The following is a 17505-nucleotide window of genomic DNA, read 5'->3' as shown; positions in this document are numbered from 1 at the left end:
GGCTCCTGGAAACCAAGCGAGCCTTTTCCACATAGATGTGAAAAGGAAAATGGTGTGCATGAAGGATTCAGGGGTGAAAAAAAGAATAAAAATTAACCGAAAGCAGAGTCTGTTGGCTGTCCTCAAGAGCCAGGCTCGTTTGAAGCTCCTTCCATCCCCAGCGGCCATTACTCGTGCAGCCACCACAGCGAGCCTTGGCTGATCACACAGCCACTGTGACAGCACCTTCCTCAGGTCTTCCTGACCCTGTCACATCCCTTCTGGTGGTTTTGTTGTACTCTTAAGTATTCTGATGTGGCAACGTTTTGGTTTCAAGAGGTTAGTTCAAAGTATGCTCTTGAGGTAAACCCAAACACTTTGCTAGGCCCAGTGCTGGCCTTGCAATCACAGTGGCCTTGATCTCCATACACCAAGGCCCAAAGAATGCTGATGAACAAGCAACAACGCTTGTGTTTCTAAATAAAAATAAAAACATCTCAAAGTAGCTAGGGCATGAGCAAATATCAAAGCATAAATTCAAGAGTCCTAGGTCTCTCAAGGGAGACAGCTCAATCTGAAGTGTCCTTTAGGTAGAGCCCAATGTCTTTGATAGTTCACCATATTTGATCAAATAAAGCTATTGATCCTTAGCATGAGAGTTCAATACCGGCTATCAGTGCTGTAAGAGTAGTACAATAAAACCCTCAGTCTTTTTGATCTCTGCTGAAGCATTTCATCTTGACATTTGTTAAATGTATCAGTAGATTGCTTAAAATGAGAATGGGGTTTTAAAAGCTTACTGGAAAAGCAAAGCTCACATTAAAAATTCAACTTTTACATTTGGTAAGTTTTACATTTGGTGCTTTTCATTAACTGTATTGCCCAGCCAGGTATTATTATCCAATTCCATTTTAAGCAAGATGGTGAGACCTAAATGGATTTCTAAATATATGTTCTTGGCTTCATTCTTACAAGTGTTTTTTATGACGGTTTATCTGCTTCTGCACCTTTGCAGTTAATCATTCCTTCAGACCACCTCCTGACCCCAATCCAGCAACAGAAACATGGGGTTCAGACCAGAATATCCCTCAGCAGGACAGAAGCCAGATGGCATTGTTAGCAGGCAAATAAAGGAAAGGGAGGAACAAAAAGAACATTTTCAATCATCTGAGCCTCTGTAAGAGTCAGGACAGATTGCCACATCAGTGATACCAGTGCAACCCAAATGTAAATAAGCAAACCCAGATTTTATTACTGTTACTCTGGGCATAATCTAATATAGATTAAATATTAGATTTTAGATACGGGTATAATGGGATATGCAAACAGGCAACACCATCTGAATCATAAAGACTTCTTTACCATTTAGTTGCTAAGCTCTAGAACAGGTTGTGCATCAAAGTCACTGCAATCTGCATCCTTGGTGGTGACTTTTAAAACAACAAGAGGTGGCCTTTGACAAGCTAACTCCTACCTTTAAAACAGGCTCCAGTTTGAGCAGAAAGCTGGATCTGCAGAGGTCCAATTTGCAAGTTTCTAACATCTTGTGACTTAAAATTCTGAACACATAGCAATGGTCACAATGCAGCATTAAGTCACTGCTAATTTCTCACTCCTTACCTCAGCGCCTGTCAAGGAGCCAGAATAAAATCAGCTTTCCAGATATCTGGCCTGGAGTGTGCCAGACCCTACCTAAGGTCTGGTAGCCTGAGGTGGGGGGGGGAGCTGTGGATAATAATGTTACAAGGCCAGGCTGCTAGGAAAAACAGAGACAAGTCTAGCATTCACTTACTACCTGGTTTATAAACCGGTAGAGAAGGCAGACTGTACACACACACAAATGGACCGTGTGTCTTCAATTGCATAGGAGCAGCAGTATGCTTGGCGTATCTCATAGTCTTCCTATAAGTTGTTCTCTCCTGAGGTGATCTTAAGTATTCCAAACCTATTTTGTTATGCACAACACTTTACATTCAGCCCTGCACTTACCTCACCCTAGAATATCAAACCTGCCAGTATCTCATGAATCCTAAAACTATACAAACTCTGGGACAGATTTGCACCTGGAGTAAACTGATGTAGTCCACACAGGTTTATTAATTTACGGTCTTTAAGGCACTGATGCCTAATCTTTATCTCTTGAGAGAACAATGATTTCAGAAATATCTTTTTATTTGATTTTAAAAAACAGTCAAAGTTTTGTGCTTCAATCTGACATTTGGATCCTGACCACATTGTCCCTGTTGCTTTGTAAAATTGAGGAGACTGAGGAAAGTAAGGTGAAAGTTTTATGGAAGTGAGGAGAACTGAAAAAATAAATAGATTGGGAAAAATAGAAGACAACAATGGATACTCTCTCAAGAAACCACTATCGTGAACTTGATTCTCCCTTGCCACACCATTCCCCAGGCAATAGCAGGACTGTATCAGAGGGTGCTTGGAGAAGGAAGAGGTTTCACTGGTGATCACCACACCCACTGTCCTGAGCAGCCCCATAAACGAATACGGTGCAGAGACCAACAGACTGCTCTGCTTGGGGAAGACAATACATCCCAATGACCTCTAAAGCTGCTCCCTATGTTCTCAAGGCAGCAAGAAAGAACTTGAGAGCTGTTACCGCTACCCTATGTGCATGGCACCGCTGTCTTCCTTGAGGAGAGTCGCCTTTGGAAGCAAATGGCTTAGAATTACTAGTATTTCTGTGTGGATAAGTCTGTGTGATTTCAAATGAGATTTCAAAGCCTAGAGAAAAAGTCAAAGCTGCGTGCATGCAACCTTGAACTCCTGATGTTCCCCCACCATTAGGAATTTTTCTGAGGCAATAGAAGAAAAGTTAGCAAGTAACTTCAGCTCAAAGCGTTTCTTTCCCTTCTTTGTGGTCAGCATCCAAGAAGCCCTGCTGAACAAAGATCAGGCTGAATGACTGAAAACAGAAGCACTCAGGGGAGCAGACAAAAAAAGCAAAAAAAGCTCTTTCCCCTTCCCTTTAAGCTAAGTTTATAACTGTGTTGGAAAGAACAATCAAGACGATTCCTTTTGAGATAAGAGGGCAGGGAACTAGGGGAGAAAGAGGCCAGAGTGGTTTTTTCATTCTCTTTTTTAAAGTAATATTAGTATCAAAGAAACAATTGGTGGATTTGCTTCTCAAATGCTGGGAACTGGACTGGAATTTGCTAGTAGGCAGAAAGTCAAAACAAAACCTGCAGGTAAGTTGCATCTCCTTAAGTAGCATTGGAAGAATTCTGCAGTTGATGCAATTTGTCTTTACAGAAGAGTCCAGTAAAACCTGACACCAGGCCATAAAAAATTTCCATACAAACATAAAACATTCCAGTAAATGGGCCCGTTTCCTCCCTGAGACCATTTGGCAAGCCCTGTAATCACAGGGCAGCTGTCAGGTTGAAAATGTTCTCTAGTTTCTCTCCTGTCCCTGGAATGAAAAGGGAAAGAGCCTCTGGTGGGCAGGGAAACGTCATAGGGTCTTCACAGGTTGTACTGGGAATTGTCTAAGAAGAGAAAGACAGCCTATCTTTGGGATTTAAAGCAGCATGCTACAGAAGCAGCAGGGAATTGAACAGTTCCCAGATCTGCTGAAAGGCAGCCTGCTGCAAGCTGCCCACATCCTATCAGGAGACAGCCCTCAGCAAAACTGGTGCCTGGGTACCAGATAGCCTTTCCCAGTGACATGAAGCAAGGGCACAAACTTGGTCCAACAAAAAGAGGTGAACTCAGAGGTGGCTGGGAAAACACACGTTGCACCAGCTAAAGCATCCAAGTCTTCTTCAAAGCAAGCCTGGAGGGGAGCGCATTGCAGTGATCTTGCCTGGAGGTAACACAGCCTGCACAGTTGGGAAAAAATTCTCAGGAAGACTAGCTGAAGCAGAATAACACAAACCCACAAGAAAGAATCTGCTTTGCTTTGCTGAGGAAACAAACCTCACTGCAGCCCGAGTTATACTCGAAGCAATACTGAGCACTGGATCTCTGCTTTGGGATGAAGTGGACACTGAGTGCTGAAGGGCCTCAAGCACAGCTTGAGCAGAGTCAGCAAGAATGAGGATGAGTCTTGAGACTGCTTTGTAGGATTCCACAAGCTCTACTAGATGCATTAATATTATAGTATTGCCTAGAGAGGACAGAGATTCTTACAGGAGATGCTATATAAAGAACAATCAAAAACATTATCTGTACTCCCCAAACTTCAGACAGGTGACAGTAGAAAAGAGAGAGAAATTTCTGAGAGTGTTTACATAATGCAGTGACAAGGCAATGACTATACCCCCAGAAGTCCTAACCCCCTGTCTGTCACCTCTTTTGCAATGCTGCCTTCAACAGTTGCTTTGTGAGAGAACAAGCTGAACCAAACTAAATGCATAATTTTTTCCCCACTGTGCTTTTCTGCTGCTTTAACCTCTTTCCATTGTTGCCTGGCTAGTTTTGAAAAGCTTAATCAGAGACGATACTCTAAATCTCTCCTTGGCAATGTTATTAATCTGTTTATTATTTTCCTGCAAGAGTACAGCCCTGATATGAAGCCTAACATAACCAAAATGCTTAATTACATTCTTTCCCTTGGGATGGGGGAAACATTTCAGCCCGTGTGAAAGCCAAAGTAGTTTTAGTGGAGAACACCTTCATTAGAGAAGGCAGAACAGCAGGATTAAAAAAGGAATGCAAACTTTAGTCAAGTGATACCGCTACCATTATCCCTCAAATCAAGGTGCTATATGAAAGATGAAGTCCTCATGTAACACAATGTACTACTGAAGTGTTGGTTTTGATTGCGAGCTTCTAGCATTCCAACTATTTAATGAGTTCTCTGTTTACTTGTTTTCCCTTAAACAAATAAAGTAAGCCAGAAAATGCACTGCAAAATTAATAATCATTATAGACTTCTCCACAAGCGCCTGCAGGAAGATAAAGAATAGCTATTAGGCTGATTTTCAAGACAGCAAACTCAAGAAGAGAGATCGATGTGCAACTCAACATGGGCCTGTGCTCAGGCTGGCTAAGGCACCCTACTCAGAAAGGCAGATCCTCATTCTGTGCAATGGGAGAGAGAAACCAGACAGACGTGCCCAGATCAACTCCAGCGTGATGAGTTGGCCTCAGGAACTTCCCACCTCTTTGCTGTCTCCAGATGGACTTTTGGGCAATTTTAGTGCCTAAAATGAGATGTGGTGAATCTGTGGCAAGTTCCATATGTCTAGCCAATGCATGGCAGTACAGAGAATTAAGTCCAGGCTTCCCAAATCAGTACCTTAACAACGTGCTTTTACTACACAGTACAGTCTCAGATTCATCAGCTATGACTTCCCATCTCAGTGGTGTAAAGGTGATGTAACACGGCTGAAGGCAATGGGATTTCAGTGGAACAAGGAGGAGTCGGCTGCTGAAAGCAGACAAATCAAAAAGCAAAAGTTTCCTATTTGGTTACGTTGGTATAAATCTAACAGCACAAAAGCTGTCTGTTGTTTGGATGGGGCTTAAAAGGGGATCATGCTTTGGGAAACTGCTGATCCTTGTGGCTAGATGGAACTGCAATGCTCAAAAGAATGACTGCATGACATACAGCTGAAAGGCTGCTCTGCCTGTGTCCTTGCTCATCTGTAAAGCACTGCCATATGATGCTTAATGCTAAAATACCTACAAGCCACAGGTAGGCTGCTGCTGGAATTTCTGAGTAGTAAATATAACTAATTCCCAATAATGATTTTTCAAGTGGTCCATTGTCAATAGATTTAACACCACTGAGCACCAATGCACAAACAAATGAATGACCCTTCTCATCTCAAAGCACTGCTAATTTGTCAGCAGACACTTGTGCATCTGGACAACTGTGCATACAAACAGATTCCTTCTTCTGTTTGCTTTAATGCAATATTATCCATGGAAAGATATCACTTGGCATACAAAGTAAGAGCTGCAAGTAAATTTCTTTACTAGAAGTCCAATCCTTTAGGTTGCTGAATAATGCAAGTCACGAAGCATCATCAGATCCTGTCAAGATATGTGATGTAACGTTGATTTTGCTTGGAAGAAAACAAACCAAAAAAGAATAAAAACAAAACCACCCAAAAAGCTATTGTATCTCAATATTCTGAGGGTGAAATTCAAAATTAGCAATTAAAATATTATCCATAAGCTAGTAAGACTTTCTTTGGATGGTCTTGAATGTATTTTGATCAACTGAAACAACAACAAAAAATATATCAGAAAATATTTCAGAACAAATTGAGAATGCTCAAGCCATTTTATTAGGAAAATCTGAAAAATTAAATGAAGCCAACAATACCCCAATGTTTCCCTCTACCCCTTAATCAGGAAGGGGATCCAAAAGCAGCTGCTGCAGACTCGGTGCTACTGGTTCAAGTGACCAGCCCAGGGTCAGTGATAAAACTGGAAACACATCCAAAAACTGGCAGCAACAGAATCCAATACCAGAACACTTCCCTTGCTTATCAGGTCCTGCAGCAACATCAGTCTCAACAAAATTATGAGCCTGTTTATTAGCTGATACATTCGGGAGAAAAAATGTGCCATCCAGCTACCGAGAGAAATAGCATCAGTTATCTTCGCTGTCATCTGTAAACACCAACATGCAGCTGCACATTAGACTAAAATGGAGTAAGGTCAGACCATGGAAAGGTGTTGGCATTTATCACACACAGTGCAGTTGTGCTCAGTTATCACTTGCACCTGTTACCAGGAGGCTGTTTGGCTCTGTTCTGAAGCCAGAGCTAAGCTTGTTACAAAAGACATGACATTGCAGTCCAAAAAACCCCAAAACTAACATCAACAATGACAAAAAAAAAAAAAAAAACACACACAAAACAAAACAGCAACACACAAAAAAGCACAATACAAAAACACGCCAAAAAAGCTGCAGCAATGGTGCTTCCTTCCCTGCTTTTCAGAGATCCTGCTCTTCTGAGACAATTCTGGAAAACAGATTTGTTTTCAAATGCACCAGAGCACCTTATGCCTGCTGCTAAAAAAAAAAAAAAAAAAGAAAGAAAAATCCCCGTGTTTCAGATATTCCTCCTTTCCTTTGTAATAACAAATGCCCCAAGCTCAGCTCTGCCTTAAAAGCACAGTATACTCCAAGCCACTTTCTTATTTACTTCAAGTATTAAGCGGATTAACAAACCAAGAGGATATTAGCTGTATCTACATACCTGTTATAACCATTAATCTGTGTGCCATTGGTAGCGTAGAACAAGCTGATATTAAATAAAACGAGGAGCTAATCTCCCAAAGGGTACAAACCCTTCTGAGTCCTGTCCTCTTGCCTGGAAACGTGCCAACTACATAATTTATTTTTTTTTTCCTTTTCAGGTGTCGCAGTCTTGCCAGATTCAGCTAGGAAAAACACTCTGCTTCCATCTACTTCTGCATGGCTCAAGGGATGAAGGCAGGCAGGTTTGGATCAAAAGTCTCAGATTAATTGCCAGAGCGGCTGACAGCGCGCTCCCACAATGGAGCGATTCCTCTTCCACAAGTCCTTTTGCGAAAGGACTGGAAAACGAGCAGGAGCCCTCCTCTCAGGCCTGAAGCTTATGAGCTTGCCACTGGACCCTTGGAGAAGGAAAGTGGGAGACATATGCAGGGAACATCCAAGGGCAGAGCACAGGACAGACCCAGGAGCACCTTTGGGACTATGCTCCAACAACACAAGGACCATTAGGGCGGCTCAGTTGACAGTCCAGGGCAAGAAGATGTAGGACTTCTGGCATACTATTAACGGGTTACAGCTACGCTCTTCACCAGCCCTCAGGTACCATCGCCATCACTCACTACCAAAACGACAGAGGAGCTGACAGAGGAGAACAAGGACCTCGTTCACACTAGCATAAACCAGGGATAAAGCACAATTATGCCAAAGTCAATGAAGTTCAGATGAGAACAGCTTTGGTCTTACTGAAGCAGGCATTTGGATATATTATGCAGGAACCTTTACGATGTAATGTTTGGCCCTGGAGATGACATTGTAATTTCCTCAGATAATTAAAAGATAGAACCAAACACTGCTTTAAGAGACACTAAAAAGATTCCCCCACACCTAAATAATACTAATGTTAGGATTGAAGTAACATTAAAAAGGGAGAGACTAATTTTGACCTTATTTTAACTACTCAAGACAATGCTCATCAGATGGTTTTATTAGGCAAGCAGAAGTAGAAATGGCCACATCAGCCCTCCCCCTATAATGTAATTAAACAACGCCCACAACCCCAATGCACTGTACACAGTCTCTGCAGACAGGAACTGAGGAGGAAAAGGCCATGAATAACAAAGGTTAATCACATTGCCTAATGCACTCAGATGCTCCAGTGGCCAGGACAGTAGCAAAACTAAATAAAATCCCTGACAGCATATAGACATCACGGGTCAATGCAGGACAGATGCAGTTAAGTAAGTCAAATGGTAACAACTGCTTTGTGGTTTCCATACGGAACCACTGGAAGGCCTTCTAAAATACATTAATGCCTTTAATGAGATACTGGGGGCTCCAGGAAGATAATTCAGACAAGCAATTGAGTTTACGGATCAGAAGGACTATTTATGATGAACTGCAACCGGTCAGCTCAGAAACAAACCAGGACAAGAAAGCCAGGATTAAGACAAAAAAAAAAAGTCTATGAATACCAGTAAAAACAGATTATTATACGTACAGATTATTTTTTTTTTTAAATCAGTGGCCCCTCAGTAACACCTGAAATCAACATCAAGTCTTGGTGAGGGGTAAGAGGGAGCAGACTGGGGACTGCATATGGGGATGCAGTTCTTAGAACTGACCCTCAATCCCAGAAGGGAGGGCTGTTCTGGACAAAATCTGTAACTATGAACTCAGTTTTGGGGCCAGGAAGAAAGTTTCTCTATTCCTCTAAACATCAGCATTTTCACTCTTGAGAAGATTGACAACCACATTGGATTGTCCCACTTCATCAAAAGGCTTTCCTTCAGAAACATTTTGCTGCTAAACCTCAGAAACACTGGTCAAATATATCACCCTCTAAGAATTTTAGAGAGGAATAAAACAAGAAAATTTGGAGACTCAGGATGAAAAACAAGACACGTCTTTTCACCTGGTATCTGAAAACTCAAGAAAACACTTTCAATCTACTGCATCTACATGGGTCAATGGATCGATGTACCTAGAACTAAGTGCTAGTGCAGAGTTATAAATAATACTTACACTGTGTAATTGATGCCATTAACAAAATAAACAGTTCCTTTGTTTGGCTGCAGGATAAGAATTATCTATAGATCTTTTGCTAGAATCCTGCTAGAAGATAGATCCAAGATGACAACAAAATCCTCAGTGCAGGGTCGTGTATTAAGGCTGTACATTCAGACTCATCAGAAACAGCAATTTCTCTTTCAAATCATTGCTAAAGAGGTTAGATAAGATGTTATTTATGGTATTCTAGCCAGCCTTCAGTTTTTACACCACAGCCCTTTTCTAAATCAGTCTGAACGCATTTCCCTGCTCTATTTAAGACAGTACCCGAGGCTTTGCTGAAATGCAGATATTACTACAATAATTCATAAAGGGTGCCCCGCTCCTACCCAGAGATGTTTGTCTAATAACAACCATCCTTTATGCATCCAAGTACCGTGTGTTGTTCAGGGATCTCCACCTGACCCGAATTCTCCCCCTTCCAACAGAGTTGTGCCCTTCCAATTCAGTTCAGGCCTGGCCTGTTACATTTACAGGGGGGTAGCAACCAGATCCACTTTCCTCTCCCCTTTCAAAATCCTTTCTCAAGGCTGAAAAGAAACAGAGACTGCAATAATATGACCTCTAAGAGTAAGGACTATGCAGACCAGGAGACCTTGGTTCTACCAAGACCAAAATGAATGTTCTTCAGTATTAAATGGCAATTTTGAAGATGGCAGATTAGTTAACCTATTTCCAATCAACATGCCCTCAAAAAGTATGCTTCGAACCCACGCCCAAGTTACTCATTGTGCTTTCAAAGCCCAGGATACATCACGCCTGAAAACAATGCCCAGTTTGCCTTTTTTCCAGCCAGAAGTATCCCGGCATACTACTGGGTATGGACTACGTCCCTCAGCCTCACAGAAGTGCTTAGGACTGAACTTTTTTTTAAACTTTCCGGAGTTTGAAATATATCCTACTAACCCTAATGGGCTCAATTTTCCACTACTTATAGCCACGCATAGTAAGGCATGTGCAAAGTAACATCTAAGTGGATGAAAAGCTATTACCGTGATTTGGCAGCATTTTACATTCACTTAGCACTAACTCTGCACAGGCTTAAATGACTACACTAGGTGCAAAGCAAGAAAAAAAATCAGCCACACTGAAGTCAATACAGTTATTTCTGACTTGGGATTAAGTGCGATCTGAATAGGACCGCTGTCTCCTTGCTCAGATGGTAGAACTATTCCCAGCTTCCCATCCACCCCCTTCAACCACTTGGAGGCAGGGAGCTCCAGGCAAAACACTATCCAAGAATAAATCCTTATCAGTATTAGACACGTTTCCTTAGCAACAGGTGGAGATCTTCATCCGGTGACAAATAATTTTTCCCCCCATTGAATTTGAGAGAAACACTCATTTGTATGAGTCAAGGAAAAGAGAGCTCACATGAAAGAGAAAGAGCCTGTCCTTCCCAAGGATGCTACAGCAGGTAAATAGAACAAACCCCCTGAGGTGTCGTGGGGGACTGCAACCTTCTGCTTCCCCTGGTATGGCAAAACCAAGTCCATAAAACACAAATGTAAAACATGAACGAGGTCCTAGTCAATCTGAGTCATTTAGCCCCGAAGCTAAAAGAGTCAAGAGCTCTCCGTCACCTCCCGTTGCTCAAAAAGGAATCTACGAAAAGCAAAAGAGATGAAAGGAATTCATCCTAGCCTGGCTATTCTGGGGGGGGGGTGCGTGTTACAGCTTTTTGTGAGATGCTGCATTCCGGAGAGTGGCTGCACTGCCAAATGAGAAGCGTGCAGATGCATACAGGTTCCACATCTAGAGAAAGGCCTAATGTTATCTAGTAAAGTTATACGGGTTTGCAGGAAAAGAGTTACCGCTCTGAATAAAGTTTGAAGTTATGACCCTCGTTCTTTGCTGCGCTTTATGGAGTAATTTATGTTAAAGAAAGAGGAGTGCTAAATGCTACCAAGTCAGCATGGTGGCTTTTTGTGTTAATGGATGAATATTACTTCAGAGAAGCAAAAGACCAACTCTGGCATGCCTCTGAGGTACTCTTGAGCATCATTGTCCATTTAAGCAAAGAATGGGAATAAAAAGGAAGGAATTTGACTTGATTTCTCTGGGTTGAATCAAGAATACAGAAAGCTGTGATTTAACATAGCAAAGAGTGTAGAAAACTAAGTACAGAACATTTTTCCTATGAAAAAATTTGGGTATCTGCTTTTCAGAGACATTAAATATCCCCTCGTCCTGTCAAAATGACTCTCCTTCCCCAGTCACACACATTAAGTGGCTCGCTGCCTCAGTGACTATTTCATTAACGATTTCTGTAGGTCTTCAGGACTTTGGAGTCCTGCCACACTCAGCCTGCAATCACAGCCCACAGAAATAACTAGCCAGATAGCTGTTATTTCAAATAATCTGGACTAAGTACACTGAAATAAGCAGTTCCACCAAGCGCACGGCTGTGCAAGATCAGCATCTGAGCTTGGGTGGAACAGAGTATGTTTGCTTTAAAACCAATCTGAGTGGCAAAAAACGTTCACCTTAAGCAGATGATTATTAAGTATCTGAAGATATATGGCGCCTTTGAAGCACTCTGAATGATGCTATTTTAAGGAAAGAACTAGTCACAATATGCCAGAAGGCGTGACACGCGTAGCAGGGTTCAGTTCTAACAGCCATTCCCTATGCATTGATACAGGGATAAACTCGTGATTGACAACCCAGGCAAAATCTCTAAATTGAACCATCATCATTCTTTTTTATAAGGAAAAAAAAAAAGCGGAAACAAAAGTGGCTGCACAGAATATTTTCATGCTATTGCTGAGTTCTAAACAGGGACAGCTGGAAGAACATCACTTGGTGCTTTAAAATCAGGCTTTCCGCTGGCTCTGAAAGATTTCGGAATTGTTCACTCTCCCAACGTGGTCTCAGAGAGAAAAAGTCTCCCTGAAGCCAAAGGAGGAGACGAGGCAAGCTGGCAGCAGCCCGTCCCCAGCTCTGCCGTGCAGGCAGGCGTCTCCATGCCTGGCGATGCGTTTAGGCACGCACACGCTCCCTCCTGATACTCTCCCTGTTGGCAAAACCGGATTGAATGCTATAAAAAGCTGCTGCAAAAACAACCAGCAGCTAACGCAGGTGGGAGTAAGAATACAGAAGAGGATGTTTGTTACGGGATGCAAAACCACAGGGCTCCACAGTGGCGTCCCTGAGCTCTGCCACGCGATCCCAAGTCAGCTCCTCGAGGGCTCTACCCCAGAAGGGTTCCTAACCTAAAAGCAACACCCCAGACCTCTGCGGAGGTCACTGTGATTGCTTCCACACAGGAGATGCTCCGAGACAATAACACAAAGCAACATGAAACCTAGAGGCTGAGGAAAAGACGGGCATTGGCAGAACTGACAATACCACTTCCCGTTCCTTTCCCCAGGGATTTGATGCGATCCATGTTCTCTTCTGGTTTTGCACCACTGCTGGAAATAGCGCTCAGAATACATCACACGGGGCCACACTCCCCCTGTACACATTCAGAGGCAGTCCGTTTTAAAAGAAGATGCTCCACACTTGACTCAACTTATGAACTGGTCACAGACAATTATTCTGTTTTAATTTCTTTCATTTCAGCACCTCCTGCATCTGCTGGCATTCAAGTTCATGCAGCGTTTTAAAGTGTTTTCCATCCGTGCCCCCTGGTGAGCGCAAGAGGTGGCTGGCTCATTATATTGAGCGTGACATATTGCAGACATCGGAATAGGTAAGAACTGAGCTTAAATTAAGAATAATAATAATAAAACACCCAAAGAGACCCTTCAGAAATCGAAGAACCAGAGGGGAAAAAAAGGTAGTTAGAGATTGTTTAGAGAGAACAGAGAGAATACTATAAATACCTGACAGAAAAGTTTCAAAAAATATCTGTACCAAAACAGCCTAAAAAAATCACTGTCTTATGCTTTAAATTCTTAATGACTTAAGTGAATGGGTAGCTAAAATTTTCTCCTTGTTTTGAAGGCATATCTTGGCTCCTGGGCAAATACCTGAAAATGGGGCCCAATGTATACTCTTCTTGGTCTAACCTGCCTCTGTGTCTACTTCAATCTGCCAGCATGTAAAAGGTGCTCTTGTTAAGTCCTCAGGAAGAAATCAGAAGTAGCTGAGTCCTCTTGCATATATGAATCTCAGCAAGTTCAAGTCTTCACAAGCACCTCAGGATTTGAGAATAATAAAAGTGATAAATGCTCATTTAAGCCTCGATCCAGCAGCATTTGAATAGGAACCTTGGAAATTACATCCATATCTGCAAGAGCAAATAATAACTGCGGGTGTAATTCTGTCTCCTTCCCAGTCCCACAGGCATTCAGCACTCCAGTATAGCTCCAGCAAAGCTCTGAAGTGCATTTACCCCAAGGTTGAAACGCCTCCCCGGGGAGCAGTTGGTGCTCCTGCAGGATTGAGCTCTATTGAAAGCGAAGAATGGCATGGTTTAAGGGCTCGAATGCACCACTGCTAATAGCAGCAAGACCAAACAACCATAGGAAACACCCCACATGCAAGCCCTGTAAGCTGGCCAAATCAGGGTAATGTTCACAATCCCGCCTGCCTTTAAGACCTTTTTTTTTTTTTTTTTTTTTCCAGATTAGTCCAATTTCTGAGTAATGAATTTTTTAAACCATCAAACCTCTACTCCTGCAATTGCTGGAGTTTTGAAATATGGAGAAAATTAACACAAAGTCACAAGAAAAAAATCAAGGTTCAAATAAACGTCTAGTAACTTTTAATATTTGCAGTAATAGGATTTGGTGCAGTAATTTATAATTTTTGTACAAGCAACAGCTAAGATTAATGTTGGTAGTTATTATATGCAATAATTATAGGCTTTTTAGAAGCTGCCTGGCTGGAGGGACACTGCCTGTTTGTACAAAAGATAATTATGGGACAAATTTAATTTTCCCATTCCCCTAGTTAGGCAGCTGCTGCAGATAAACACATACCTCATTTTCAAGTGCTTGTTCCTTATCACTGTCTTTGAAGTGTCACAACCCTTATCAAAACTGAATTTTCATTCACTGCCCAAACGCAGCAGAGTTTATCTAGGTACTTACACAGCTCCTGTCATTAGGGGCACTTCACTGCCTTACAGCCTGGTGGCTGTCAGCTGGAAATCCCACTCCCTCGAGGAGGACATACCAGCAGGTACCAAACTTTTTTCACTCCTTGCAAACCTCAAATCCAGTTTGTCGTGAAAGCATCGCCCAAGAGACCGCACGAAATGCCACCTGATGTGACCCCTGGATCACTTAAGGAGCTTCAGCACCTATTCCAGCCTAACCACCTCCTCCTCCTCCAACAGTTTGTGTCTTGATACAGCCTTCGGGACCAAACCACACTCAGAGCAAGAGTAATACAACAGGAAAATGTGCAGTTATGAGGGGCCGTGCACCTCAGTCTGCAAGAGAGTAAGCTGGGAACATCCCATTCTTAATTAATGCAGGAGGAGCACAGAGCACTTGGGGTATTTGGGTCTTTTGCTTAACTCATACGTACCAGGAATTGTACCTGGAAGGCCTCTAAAACAAAGTTTGTAACCCAGAAGAGCTCAAAGGCAAGGAGTTGCTGTGGTTTACGCAGCCTGTTTGATCATGGAGTCCATCTTGAGCATTTTCCCTTACAGGACTCCATTCGCTCATCTCAAGCCAAAGAGTTTTGCCATTAATTTCCTGGATTAAAAGCCGGATGAGGCTTTCAGCCCAGACCTCTGCTGGCTGCTACCTGCTAGAAGAAAAGCCTTCAAACATCCCTCTTGCTGTTACACAATTAATTTCTTTTCCCTGCAGGCTTTTAGGATCTATTGAATTTTACTTTTTTTTTTTTTTTCCTTTTGCCTCTGCTGACTCTTCCACCCTTTCTCAAAAGTGTTGCTTAGAAGTTAGCAGGCAGAAAAGAATTAATGAGATGAACACAAAGAGACTCCAAATGGTTTCCTCATTCAGAGCAAACTTCATCCTGTACAGAGTTGCCCATTTCCTGTAGTCAAAATCAATTATTAATAAAAACATAGGCTTTGAAACCAGCAATTTCCTGCTATCTTCCCTTTTTTTTGTCAAAATATTTACTTTTTTTTTTTTCCTTCAGCACTGTCACCCCCTAATTCTGCTCTTCAAAACTCATCACACAGCGAGCTGCGAACACAGCACCAGGCACCGACGTTCCCAACATGTGCTTGCAGCGCTTTGGAAGCCCCACTTATCTAAAAAACTTCTAATTTTATCTGCAAGACATTTAATTCCATGTTTCAGGCCTTGCCCCCCGCTTTGTGAAACATGCAGCAATTTGCTGTGATTCTCTTATCTTTTATCTACTTCGATTATAAAGCTCCTGTGCTGAGGGATGTTGGTCAACGAGCATCTACGACACCAACACAGAGACGTTTCCTTGAAATAAGGGCTCAAAATTACAATCCAGCTGATTTTCAGAATAGAAATAGAAATAACTCAGCACAAATAACTCAACTTGGAACTGTGTTCAATATAGCAGTTACCCCAAGTTCCACCCTTACCTTCTCTCCTCACCTTGTCTTCCCAGAACGACTCTTCCCAGGAGGAGGGTGCAGCCCTGGCACCACTTCTCCTGGGCTTTCTTGGTTCCTTGCTTGCTTTCGTGGACATTTCCCAGCAAAGAGCTCCACCAGACTTCCCCTTCTGAAGATTGCTCTATGCACATTTTATCCTTGAACTTATTTTAAATCACATGCATCAGAACTACGTTCTAAATTTGTCCTTCAAACTAAGAAATCTATAATTTGGTGCTTGTTCAGAGAAAGATAAAGAGCATTAAAGCAGCTGGCAAGTACAAAAACTTGAGAACAAAACTAGTCCTGATACCAAAAACACATTTCAGTATAATGGACCATATAATTAATCCATGAACGAGATGACAAAGTCCCTAATCATAGAGAGAGTCAGCTGTTTCTTTGTCGATTTGGTTACTAACTCAACTGTTTCATTTAATACTCCGAGTTAATGAGGGGTCTCATATCCTAACAAGCTGAACATTAGTGAATTTCTAACACTGAATGGAAGAACCTCGGAAGGTTTAGTGGCAAGCTGAAGCAGTAATTAGTAAAATTAAAAGGTGACAAGGATGTTAGGAGTTTATATGAACTTCACAGTGGGTTCTAAACAGAAATCATTACCTTGGAAGGCAGTTTTACTTGGAGATTTATTTACTGAGAACATGAAACCTGTTAAAAACTGATTCCAATGCAGAGAAAGAAAACTCATGTGACTGTGAGACTGTGTGGGGAAAATACCTTCCCAGTAAATACTTCGTGCGAAACAAGGTTAACATCTGTAAACACCTTTCAGCAAAGGCCTTGGCATGCTCTTTTTCTTAGCCCATAATAATTCTTCTGATACAACTGACTCCCACAGATTAATGACCTGGCATTATTAAAACGTTGTTTAGCATTCCCAATTAAAAGCCCTTTCTGTAATATCAATTTGCATAATTACATTGGATATTACAGGGCCCAGTTCCCCTATACCCTGGAGTCTCTTTACATCATCTCGATAGCATTTAGCTTTACACCACAGCATTACACCTGAATTGCTTTTCCTTTTAACCACGGCCTTTGTTCCACGTTTTTAGCTGCCAGCCTTGAGCTGGGGGCAGCTCACGCTGCTCGTGACGCAGGAGATAATTTACACCAATATTTGCAAGAAAAAGAAACCAGCAACATGTGCAGCAGTGCAGAATGCAAACCCAAATAAAGGGTATGGACAGCTGTCCTTGAGATGTGGTGTTATTTAGGATGTTTTAAAACATCATTAGTTTAATTGAATATATATTTAAATGGAGTGTTTCAATGGTTATTCTGAATGTACAGCTAGTTGGAGAAAATTAACACAATCTATTTCCTTCAAAAGGCTTCGGAATGAGTAAATCAACATCATTTACAAATTATATTATAGCACTTCGAACAATTTATGTCATTGAATTCACGAGTGCTGTAGGGAGCAGTTTGGTTGCAAATGTTTTGGGAAAGAGCTGGCTTAGGACTTTGGGAGTTTAGAAAGTGCTGCATAAATTCTTTCAACAGCTAAAGCCGATGGCCTTCCCTTCTTCAAAACACATTGTTACTTAAGAGAGTTAAGTGGGCTTACACTTTAAATAACGATCCCTCTTTAGAAGGGAAAAGAACACTCAATATATCTCACACACACACCCTTCCATGAATGTGTATTTGCTCTAGTTTCCATTTTTTCAGCATATTCTGAATAACCTCGCATGAAAGAAGGAAAAATTCAGAGCTGCTACGTATCAGTGCTCTCCTGCTGCATCAG

This window comes from Netta rufina (assembly GCF_964035555.1).
Source record: "Netta rufina genome assembly, chromosome: 27".
NCBI classification, from domain to species: Eukaryota; Metazoa; Chordata; class Aves; order Anseriformes; family Anatidae; genus Netta; species Netta rufina.
The sequence above is the reverse complement of the archived record's forward strand: the minus strand, read 5'-3'. Positions refer to the sequence as shown.